Below are 12297 nucleotides of genomic sequence, written 5' to 3'. Positions count from 1 at the left end.
AAAAAGAGAGGATAAGTCAATAAAAAGAATATACTGGTACTTAGTGTGCATGATACAATTGACCTTCATTCAACACACACTATCACACTATCGGAGAGACAGATAATCTAACTCAGCAGTAAAAGCTGAAATTCTGTGCTGTAATATTACAGATAAAGGATGAAGTTATCAGTTAATCAATCTTCAAAAAAACAATAATTAGCAACAATTTTGATTCATTAATTGATAGTTTAACTCATTTTTAAACAAAAATGAGACTTTTGGACGGATAGTGAGACAAAACAGGGGAAGTTATGTGGGAGATTGTGATGGCCATTTTTACAAGTTTTCAGAAATCTCAATCTCATAGAACAAACAATGTAGTGTTTAATTAAGAAATGAATCACCAAATTAACTGATAATGATAATATTCATTTGTTGCAGCTCTACAGCAAAGTCAATTTGCTGCAGAATAGCAGCCACAAAATTAAGACACATATGAATCCTATTCACAATCTTTAGACCACTTCTTTTAAAAGTCAGACATGAAAGCAGCCGAGCTATTATATCATCAGTTTTTAAACACACACACACGGTATTTCGACTGTGTAAACAACCCACTGGCTCACACTGCATCTCTTAATAAATATTTTCTGCATCGTCCTCCAACAGCAGAAAACAGCTGCTGTGTGAAGTCCTTGAGGGGAAATAAATAGAGTGAAATTCTCCAATAAGCAAAGGCAATCATTTCAAATAAAAACTGAATGTCACGCATGGAAATCAAAGCATCAAATATCAATCAATAATAAATAATTCAGGATAGGTTGAAACCAGGACTACGGTATTAAAACCAGAACTGATTTCCAAGCATTAAGGTCAGCTGTAGCCTGTAGCATTTGGCTTCCAGTATTGACCGAGGACCCAATTTGTGCTGTTGTAGGTGCATCTGAACTTTTAAAGACCTCTATAAACGTTAGTGGATGATGACACACTCTATTGTAACACTTTCCAGCACTGCACACTGATGAATTTCATTGATTATGTCCTGATAGCGTATTGTAAACACACCATCAGCACACACTCCCTTCAGAAAAACTGTTTAAACTTGCTGTATGCTGCATATAAAGAACTGTTTAACCTGTGTAACTGAATATTTTATTATAGATGACAGTCCCGTTGCAAACAACTAAATGTATGACTTTAGAGGTTGTGATTATTGATTCATAAAAGCTTTTAGCTATATACTGTTTTTTATTTGTCTCACTGCAGTAATGAGCAGTGCTTTCACTAGTGTCTATATGACGGTTTGTGTATCACAGTTCAGTGTGGGTTTTTTGATTTTTTTAAAGTTCAAAACAGAACGCTCAAGTTATTAGACAATTAATGGATTTGTTAATAATCCAATAATTACAAATACTTCAAGCCTCTTAAATGTTGAGTATTTGCTGCTTCTGTCTTTTCTTTTTTTTCCAGTGTAAATTTAATATCTCCGGCTCTGGGATATTTTAAAGGGCATTTTCCATCATTTTCTGATGAGGATTATTGACAGATATAATAATAATGATGATTTGAAGTGTTAAAATGGTGAATCGTGTCAGACAATGAATTAGCTCTAACAAAAACTAATGCCAGTTTAAAATGTATGGTTGTGGCGGGTGGTGTTACTTTTATCCTCACATCTTGAATGAGCACTTCTGGACTTGTTGCCATGGTGACATGAACTCATTTTAGTGCCGCCCACCCCACCCCCAAATCCTCTGTTATCAGGTCCCACCATTCAGTTTCGACAAACATCTTCTACTGTTATGTAACTGTTTTTGGGATGGTATGGCTGGTGATGTATCATTTGTTGTCATTGTGGCTGTCAAGGCATTTATGGCGCAGTTGTTGAGTCCAAGACAAATTTCCCTAAGCGGGACAATAAAGTATAATGTATCATATACCGTATCTGAAATTCACCAAACATATTGAGCTAATATTTACTTACTACAGAAAACATCACACATGTAACAGATCTGATTAGACTAGTTCACAATGTCCCAGCAAGTCCCCCAAGTATCTGCCTGGAGCTGCAGCGCTCACTATGGCAACGCCACAACATGAGACCCTAACTCTCAGCGTCTGAAGAGTGTTAATGTGCTGTGTAACAACTATACTGCCTCACCCATTATATTTATTTATTTAAACATGCTCATATACAAGCCATATAACCTCATTCATTAAAAGATATTAAAAAGACATTCATTGTTGTGCACCAATGTTACAGTGTAATCAGCATTTAATAGTTTAATTACAGTATATTCTCCTCACACTTGCACACACACACGTTTCTAATGGTTGACAAACTGGCACGGATCAAATGATGGTTATTTAACAAGGAACACATTTAAACTGTCAACTTAATGCAAGAAAATCAGCATAAAAAACATAAAGGGATGAAAAAGACAGAGTGCAGACTCTCATTAAGAAAAGTGCTCATTTTAGCTTCTTTCATCAATACCCCAGATTACTGCAAGTAGATTAATAGTCTGGTGCTTCTTACAGTGTCTGACACACAATCTTCACACACAGACAGACAGACAGACAGGAGAGTAGGTTTTTTTCTACACAGACACGAAGACACTTGTTTTGATTGTGTTGGAAACAAACGGGAGGCTCGCATCGTGCTCTCTCTCTCTCTCTCTCTCTTCAACCCTTTCATACACAAATCCGCAGCGTGTCTGCACGTCAGCCAACATTGCGAGCTCACCACACGTTTAAAGTAGACGGAGAGGAATGAGAGGCCGCAGCCCGCAAATGAACAACTTGAGAGGAAGATTTAGACAAACAATAACTTCAGAGTTAGAAGAGTTTGAGCTCACATTATAACAGGCTCAAGAATGTGAAGGGATTACAGATGAGGAGTAAAAGCCTGTCTGGAGGAGGAAGACAAACAGATGGATTATGAGCTGCTGTGTGTTTCAAAACATTTACTCATGTACACACTTGAGGTACATTTGTAAACATTATGTTATTCACTTCACCTATCCTGCCCAGAATTTTACAAACAATACATACAATGAGCTTATAAAACATAATTATCACCATTAAAACACAGATAATGTATAAAGTAGTTCAAATTTGTTCCACCTCAACCAGCTACAACTTTAAAATACTGTTTCAAAGTTTGTCTGTTTGTCTCAAAGTACCATCTATTGAAATAATGAGGCTCTAAAAGGAGGTGTTTGGCATAAATGTAACTTTTTGAATATTTTTGTATTGTGGTATTTCTTCTTCTACTTAAATACAGGGTCTAAGTATGTCTACCTTCACTGCTTATAGCCAGCAATAACAGCTCCGCCACTTTTTAGCTGTGGGTGATGGTGGTGTGACACACACACACACACACACACACACACACACACACACGTTGGGCAATTGTAGTACGTTCATCCAACAGCAACAACAAAATTTAGAGTAAATCCAGAGGAGCAGCGGGCAGCATCAAACCATTTCTAAATGTAACACAGCTAAAGCGTTTCTATAACTGCTGGAATTTAGCTTCTCTTTGATGAGAATAAAGCAAAAAGAAACTCACCTGTTGCTCTGCTTACGCTCTCTTTTCTCTCCCCAGAGGAGCTGAGGATTTGTCTCAGCTGCCAGATGGGGGGGAATTAAGCTGCTCTATACGGGGGGGGGGCTTCACATATTGTAAACAGACAATGGTCATCAGCGTACATCTAGGACAGGAAGCTAAAAGACGGACAAGACAGCAGCAGGGCTTTAATCACCTGACTGTCAGGTGGAGATGAAAGAGAGAGAGAGAGAGGGAGCAGCAGAGAGAATGACTGACAGGGGGGGAGGGAGAGAGACAGAGAGAGAGAGAGAGAGAGAGCGAGAGAGAGAGACAGAGACAGAGAAAGGGAGGGAGATAACTTCTGCCAGGCTCTAGTGTCATCCCAGCCCCACCAAAAGCTGCTGTCACAAAACCAATCAGCCTGGCCAACAGGGACACTGTGCGATTTTTACATTTTTTTTTTTTTTACAGGGTGATGCCGGCTGAATTTTGAGCAAAGTAAACACAACTGTAGCTGGAGCTGAACTCAGAGTCTGGCAGAGCTACAGCGAGCTGTTTAGGACGGCCCGGTGACTAAGATATGACAGCTAATCTTCTTAGGAGGCAAGGAGAGAGAACTGAGGACACAGAGACGCTGAGCACAGAGGAGTCAATAAGTAAAACTGCCCAATTATTTTAAATTATGTCTCGTTGATTAATTAATGAGCTGCTGTCATTGTAAATCAAACAACACCAAAATATTTATTCTGATAGTTTTGATTCTAAACAATTAACTGATCAATCATGAGACAATCAACTTATTGCTATTGACTCATAAAATGAAACTGCAGTGTCAACATATTGCAGCTCGTTATAAAGCCTCTGCTGTACTGTACATGCAGGTGCAATCATAGAAAACTGACTAATATATCAAGCATGGGTATTAAACTTCAATACTCCAACTTGGCACTAACTGATATGTGTCCTTAGCACAAAGACTTTTTTAGTTATATTGTGTTTTTACAAAGTTTTTGTACAACTACTTTATGTCATAAAACACAATTTTCACAAGTTTTATTTTGTTTAATGGAAAACTAATTTCTACACTGAATAACGTTCTCATAATCATAATGTGATAATGTGTTAGTACCAAAAATCATGTATTAACAGTAGTCAGACTGATGTATGGGTCAACTGATATTATCGGCTGAAATTGGCTTATCATAGATATATCGGAATCTGCATATGATTATCAGACAATATCCAATACAGGAATTTTTACTCCCTAAAACCAGTATCAGCCCAAAGAATCCAGTATCAGCTAGGCCCTAAAAATCTAAAATGATACCCAGCCCAGCCTTACTGTGTGCTCACAGAATATCACTGAATTGCAGAAGAATACACAGGTGAACTCTGCCCTGGTCCTCCACAAAATGATTAATTTTGTCTATAGACAGCAAGTTTTTCTTGGTAATCCATCAAATATCCACACATAAATCAGAGTCATATGGTATTCTAAAAATCTGTGTGGCTGGCAGTGCTGCTGTTATACATAAAAAACACAAAATAAAGTTTCTTGCACAGACTCTGAGAAACCTAAAACAGCTGTTTCTAATCCAGTTTCAGGACATAGAGGATACATCAGAAATATATTTTTTAAATCACTGCACCTAAGTAGGCTGTTAGTAGTGAAACACGTTCCCTGAAACCACAACAAGAAGAAGAAGCTGCAGTAATGTGCAATCAGGAAAGACCTGCTCAACACCAACAAGTGTTAACCAAGTAAAACCAGTCAGTCAAAAAAATCTATGTGTGTGTTTCTGAAGACAAAACACACAGAGAAGATTTCAAATAACTCCAGTTTGGTGTGAATTGTAGCAACAGCATTGCATTGCAAACTTACCTTATAATTTGGTATATTTGGTGGACACAGCTAGCAGGACTTTCAGCAGACTAGATATTTCACTGGCAGACTTCACAGCAACAGAGGTAGGTTGCCTTGAAAACCGCACAACTAAAAGGAGAAAAGACCCACCCCTGTGTCACCATGGCACACACACACACACACACCACAACAAACCACCGCCGACAGCTTTCCTCATGTAACCCTCTCAGGCTTACATGTTTGTCTAAAAGCGGACTAAAAACGTAATTGCTGTTGAGTCCGTGATGAACTGCGTAGTGTTACCGTTAAAACGGTTGATAACTGTAGGCTAGCTAACAGTCAGTGCCAGTTTTCAAAAGTTAGTTTTACGTTTTCATCACTTTACTCCTAATGTGTGCGTCAAAACTAGCGCTAATAGACCGCATTAACACAACTTGGAAATACGTAATGATAACACTTTACTGTTGCAGGTGTTACGCGGTATATTTCATCCCGGAAAGTCGGGGTTTGTGATATTTAAGATGCTAATTATCAGTCTAGAGGAGTGTGGCATTGATTTAGCTGGCACCGTTGCGTCGCCACATTTGTGTCCTCAGTTTAGTCTTTCAGGCATTTTTTTACCTGCTTACCTGCGTAATAAATCTTGACCTATCCCGAGCAGTGGCCTCGACTATAACGTGAAACTTCTATGACCATTACTCTAAATATAACAGTTTAATTTGTGGAGTTTGATGGAGGTGGTGTTGCCTGCCAGGCGGAATTCAGGACAAGAATATTATAGTCCATTGAGAAAGCTTGGAGCCAAGCACTGAGTGGTGATTGGCTAAAAGGCTGCACAGGGGCGGGACTTTGCGTAGATTGATGTAGATTGGAAACACAACCACGGATAAGGGCTGCGAGTCATAGATGTGGCCACAAGAGGGCGCCGTTTCCTACCTTTTCTATATCATCCAGCATCTTGATAATCTGACACAGCTGCTCATAGATACACATACACATTATAAAGGATTAAACAAAAAAGCAAGATTTTTTCATATTAGAGGCATTGCACAAGGCATTATACAAAAATACAAAATCTGTAGTATAAACATCTGCACATGTTGAAGCTTTTTTTATGTCAACAATTGTATAGATGGATAGATGGTGTAAAGGAGAACAACTGACTCCATAAGAACATTGTTAACCCCAGCGCAAAAGTAAAAAAAAAAAAAAAAACTCCCAAAAAAACCCAACTTGCCCTTTACAACCCAACCAATCCGCCCTACAGGCTTTCCCTTAGTGAAAACACATACTTAAAATTTCTTGCACACACTGACCCATTGATACATGTTCAAAAAAGAAACTGCGGTTCAGATATTTGTGTTTGTGAACCAAGCTTCAAAACTGTGCATTCTTCTGACCTTGAAAGAAAAGGCCGGGAGGCGGTTTACTGCAAATACATTAAATACATAAAAACATGAAAAATGGCAGCGGGCAGCCTGTTGAAGCTTTGTGGTGGCTCATATCAGGGGACTCATGTGGGTGCGATATAAAGATGAGTAGGATGTGTTACAGATTTTATCATAACTGGTTGAAACTGGACAGAGAGAAACAGAGAGACAGATACATGACCATGAACCTGACAGAACTCTTATATATGAAGACATTTCTTCAACTATTTGCATCATTCAAACTTCACAAAAAGAAATGTTAAAGTAGATGTGGCATTTATAAAGTGTACAAAACAGTATGGAGTATTATGTCACTGCCACTGACTCAAAACCTGGTCTCAGACATCATGCCTGGGGGCAGATCTGGCTGGCAGGAGGGATTGCCTGTATATTCTCTGCTGTAAGGAAAATACAAAGTCAGAGCTGCAGACCTTGTTGGATCAGATACAAATCATGTAAGATTACAAAAAAGTGAAACAAAAAAGTCAGCACCCTATTATCTCTTGAAAGACAAGCTGGTGACATGATGACGTTTATACTCCAGGTACAAATATTTAGTCTGATAATATGCAGGTTACAGCAGGTGAATTTAAATCAGTTTTTCCATTATCATTGAATGTATGGTTGTTGTTTTGTTTTTTTTAATTGATTAATCATTTAGTTGATAAAAGATTAGAAAAAGTGAAAAATATCCATCATAATTTCCTATAGCCTAAACTGACATAATCTAGAAATAGTTTCAACACAAAGATATAAAGACAAAATCAGCCAGTCTTTGAATGAGAGAAGCTGGAACCAGAGGACATTTTGCTCAATAAATGATTTAAGTAGAGTCCGTTTTATTTATAAAGTACATTTATCGTTAAAAATATAAAAATAGATGGAGGTATAATTCAGTACAGTAAGTTCCACTCATACAATGAAGTCTGTGCTTTTCAGCTGAACCATCAAATTGATGTATTGTTGAACCTAAGAGCATCTGTTGGTGGCTAGATAATTATGTTCATTGCTGCTTTAGTATCTTAGCTTTGGCAAGTAGAAGAACAGTAATAACAGAGAATTATGAGCTGAAATGAATCAACAAACATCCTGAAAGAGACTGAGACAAGTTCACAAATGAAAAGAAATAGAATAATCCACCAGGGTGAGCAGAAAGCTCATGTGTGTGCAACATGCAGGGTCATCTATGCCACACGAGACTGAACAAGGTACGTGGACACCTGAACTTGTTGAACAGCTTTTTGTTGAACAGCATTAATCTGCTGCTATAACAACCTCCGCTCTAGGAAGGCTTTTCACAAGATTTTGGAGCTAGGCTGCAGGGATTTGCTCCTATTCATCCAGAAAGGTGCTCGTGAGGTCAGATACTGGTGTTGGCTGATAAGGTCTGGATTGTAGACTGCATAAAAGTTCATCTTAAAGGTGTTGGATGGGGTTGAAGCCTGTGCATGTGAATGAAGTCCCTCCACTCCAAAATGGGAAAACCAATTATTTTTTAGAGATGGCTTTATGCTGAAAAAATAAAGGATCATTCTGGCATTAAGATTTTCGTTCATTGGTCGAGACTAAGGGACAAAATCAGTGAAAATAAAAGCAGACAGCTTGTTTTTTTTTATGCAGTTATCTTTATTGAAAAATTAAACACACTTTCTGTATAAATAGCATGTTATTGTACAACACTCCTCATTAAAATGTGCAAGAAGTGGGCAAAAAAATAAAAGGATGGACTGATTGACAGGAAAACAAAAGCAAAAACATCATGATGTGGAAAAATGAACACCAACAAAATGGACTTGTGCAGCTAAAAAAGCAGGAGGCACACTCAGTGAATCAAATACACGTTATTGATGGAGTCAACAGGTGGTGGATGGTTGGTTTATGAGTCTGAGTTCTGCAGGGGAAGCTGAGTTCAGGGGTTGAGGGGGAGGGAGGACAAACAGTCAGCGTTCTCGCTACAACGCCAGCAACAAGTCGGCGCCCCGAGCCGTCGTGTTTCATGTCAGAGTCGAGGCCAGCACCTCTCCGTCTTGGCGTCTGATTAATGAGATTGTCAGCAGCTGCCATCGCTTCCCTCCATCATCCCTCCCCCTCCTGGATTGGCTCTTTCATATCAGGTCAAAGAGAAGGCCGAACCGCTATCGACACATCTACAAGACGGGGGTCACCGTGGGATCCTGTCGTGAAAAGTTTCATTAAGTGGTCTGTGACTAGGAGAGATGATTTTGATACGATAATGAATGTTTCCTTTACCGTTTCATTCCTCATACCTCAGTTTTTTACATTTGACTGTCTTTGAGACATTCATCTACATTTCACCAGAGCAGGGTAAAAGCCAACAGCAGACAGAGGGTTCAGTCTTGCTCAAGGGGAACTTTGGCATTGATGGACACAATATAGCTGCTGCAGAGATTGAACCATTAACTCTCAGATCACTGAAACACTTGCCTCAGTTAGTGTGGCGTCAATACAATGATTAAAAAAGTGAGAAAGTTGCAGTTGTCTTATACTCCTTGATTGTTGCAGTCCTGTTGAAAACAACGTATCTCCATGTACTAAGAAATCAGCCTTCTTCTAAAGAGCTGAGTAAACCTTAACCTGAAGGTGCCGAGTATCAAAAACAACTCAGATGTGTATTCTTCTTCACTTATTCTTTGAGAATTCTCAGAGAGTTTCAAATTGAATCATAATTTTCCATTTGTAAACTGTATTAAGGCAAAGTTCATATATGACGGTGCAACTTTAGACATTTCACTTTTGAGAATTTGGCTTCTGATGATATTTTTATTATTGTCAACAATTTCTATGAAAAGACCAAAACCATCAATTAACTGATTCTGCTGTGAAGTATTATCTGTGTAGCCAAACCTTGATTTATCTTCTTCCTCTGTGTCATCGAGCTCCATTTCTGTCCAAAACCTAAACACATCAGTTGAGTCACACTGTTGCCCTGGGTGACATATAGGTTCAAAACCATGAAAATGCAAACTGCGGTTCATATTGACTCACATTGTGTGAGCGTGTGTGTGCCTGCTGCAGTAAATACTCACTACAGCACCAAATGTGGCAGAACAGTCCCCAATAAATGTGCTGCTGTTTTTCAGTCAGAGTTTCAGTAGCAGTGAATTTGGGGTCAAGTGGCACAGACAGAGCAGAGAAGTCTGCAAGTAATGAGAAACATACTAATGTACTGTTGGTTTTGGCCTTTTTGAGGGATTTGTTGACAATAAGAAAACAACCTAATACAACAACATTGGCTTCATCCTTTAAAGAGCTTTGCAGAACAACATTTTTATACCCCTCAAAGTGAGGTAGTAAGTATTGTTCTGGTATTGGAACTGGAACTAAAGTATATTAGCCAGAAAATGTTCCGATGGTAGCCAGCCTTATTTGTTGCAATGCAGTTTTAAATTCATCCAAAATGCTTTTTATTAGCATTACAAAGAAACAGGAGAATTCCCTCAACCCACTGGAAAATTGAATCCTTCACTTTATTTGAAAGATATTAAAAAGCAATCGAGATCAAATCAAATCTGGAGGTAAAGTATGTGGTTTTCCCAGGACAGATTTACCTTTTTATTATATCCCATCAAAAAAGCTGTCCACTGCAGCGTGTGGCGATGAACTCTCTCCTCCTCTGCCAGGGATTCACGTGTGATGTTTAAGTGCTTAAGTTAGAAAACAAAAGCCTTCGTCTGGCTGTCATTCCCTCACACATTAGATTGTTTAACGGAGAGTAATTCCACTGAGAGGACGCACTCCAGCTCTCATTTGTCTTACTGTCTCTCTATCTATCTCTCTCTCGTCTCCCCATCTAGCTCTGGCTCTCACACAGATGCACACTCTTAAACACACATATACACACACTCGCTGATGCATCCTGAATGTTAAGTGTTTTAAGTGGTACGAGTGACTTCAGTCACACTTTTTTCCAGATATTGCTTGCATCATGTTCTGAATATGCACACAGTTCATTTCTCCAAATCAGATTAATGGACGCACTGAGAAGTAACCTGTGTATATATATCAGAGCTTTTTCTAAGTTTCCCTCAGATATGAACTGGCGCTGCAGATTAATAAAGTAGCAGACTGTGTTTTCACCAAGTCTGTTGACTTATTAATAGACAGCATTACCTACAAAACTATTATATAAATCTTCACACAGGAGTTATTGGTACTTTTAAAGCCTTAATTTCTGAAATATCATTATGATTTACAGGTCCAGGCTGTCCTTTACAAGCTCACAAAACACCAGAGGATTTATCTCATCTGGATTCACTCCTTCATAAATATCATTGTACTACTTTTATGTCGACTGGCTCTTAACTCTGTGAGGCAAAGGGATATTTTCGTGGAAGTCGTGTCTGGTTTTGAAGGCACCCAGCAAGTTTTAGTCGCAAATGATACACGCAGTATCGTACAGCATGTCTCCTCATCCTGAGCCCTAGAAAACATGGTGGCGACCAAACCAGAGCTACAAGAAGAGTGAATAGGTGGACAGAAACGTGACAAAATGAATCCAAGAATGAACATTTATCAGATGATAATGTCTCATGCAGCTTGAAAAGTTGGGTTTTTATGGCCAATATAATGCTTTTTAATGCAAGAAAACTAAACATTACAATCTGACAAATGAAGCGTAATCTGATTTTCATGTGTTAAATAATTATATATTCTTAAAAATATATATATTTGTTTTGGCAAAATTGGTAATTAAAGTTAGAAATATTTTCTATAAGGGTATGACCTTTAAATTAAATCCTACCAGCGCATCTCTAACATTTGTTTTTACTTCATTAAAGCGTGACATTTTAAAGATTGACAGCAGGAATATGTTGTGAAAACAAAGCATGAATGCGATGTTCTCTCTTCTGTCAGTTGTCACTCGAATGATTCAGCTGTGTTGCATAGCAATTTATCGTAGTATAGCCCTGTTGGTATTCTTCAAAAAAGCCCTGCTTGACTCCTGCTTCATTTCCTCGTGTGTCTCATGCAGCAGCTCCATTGATGACATTTACATTTGTCTGTTTTGCTGTCTCCTTATTTCAAGCACTTTTTTTGCTTTTCATCCATTAACCAGCAGAGACACACACCACTCATGTAAAACACATACATAAAACATATCCACACACACACAAAACAAGATTAATTACTCAATTTACTTCATATTTCTACCTTGCAGCATAATGAGCCTCTCTACTAACACATGGAGGATATTTGCTGTACATCCTCTTAATGCTAGCACTCTTCCTGAAGCAAATCATCAATCACAACAACAATCACGTCTTATTTGTCGCTTTAGCTGCTCTCTCATTCTCTCTCTTCCTCTCTCGCTCCATCTGTCACTCTACCTGATTGCTTATCTCCTAATTGCTTTTCTATAAATGGTGGTAATGTGTGTGTGCATGCACGTTCCACATTTGAGCGTGTGTGGAGGGAGTGTTTCTAAAATCTTTGGTAGTGTCGCCCTC

The sequence above is a fragment of the Scomber scombrus genome, chromosome 15, assembly GCF_963691925.1.
Source record: "Scomber scombrus chromosome 15, fScoSco1.1, whole genome shotgun sequence".
Classification (NCBI taxonomy): Eukaryota; Metazoa; Chordata; class Actinopteri; order Scombriformes; family Scombridae; genus Scomber; species Scomber scombrus.
Note: the sequence above shows the minus strand (reverse complement) of the source record.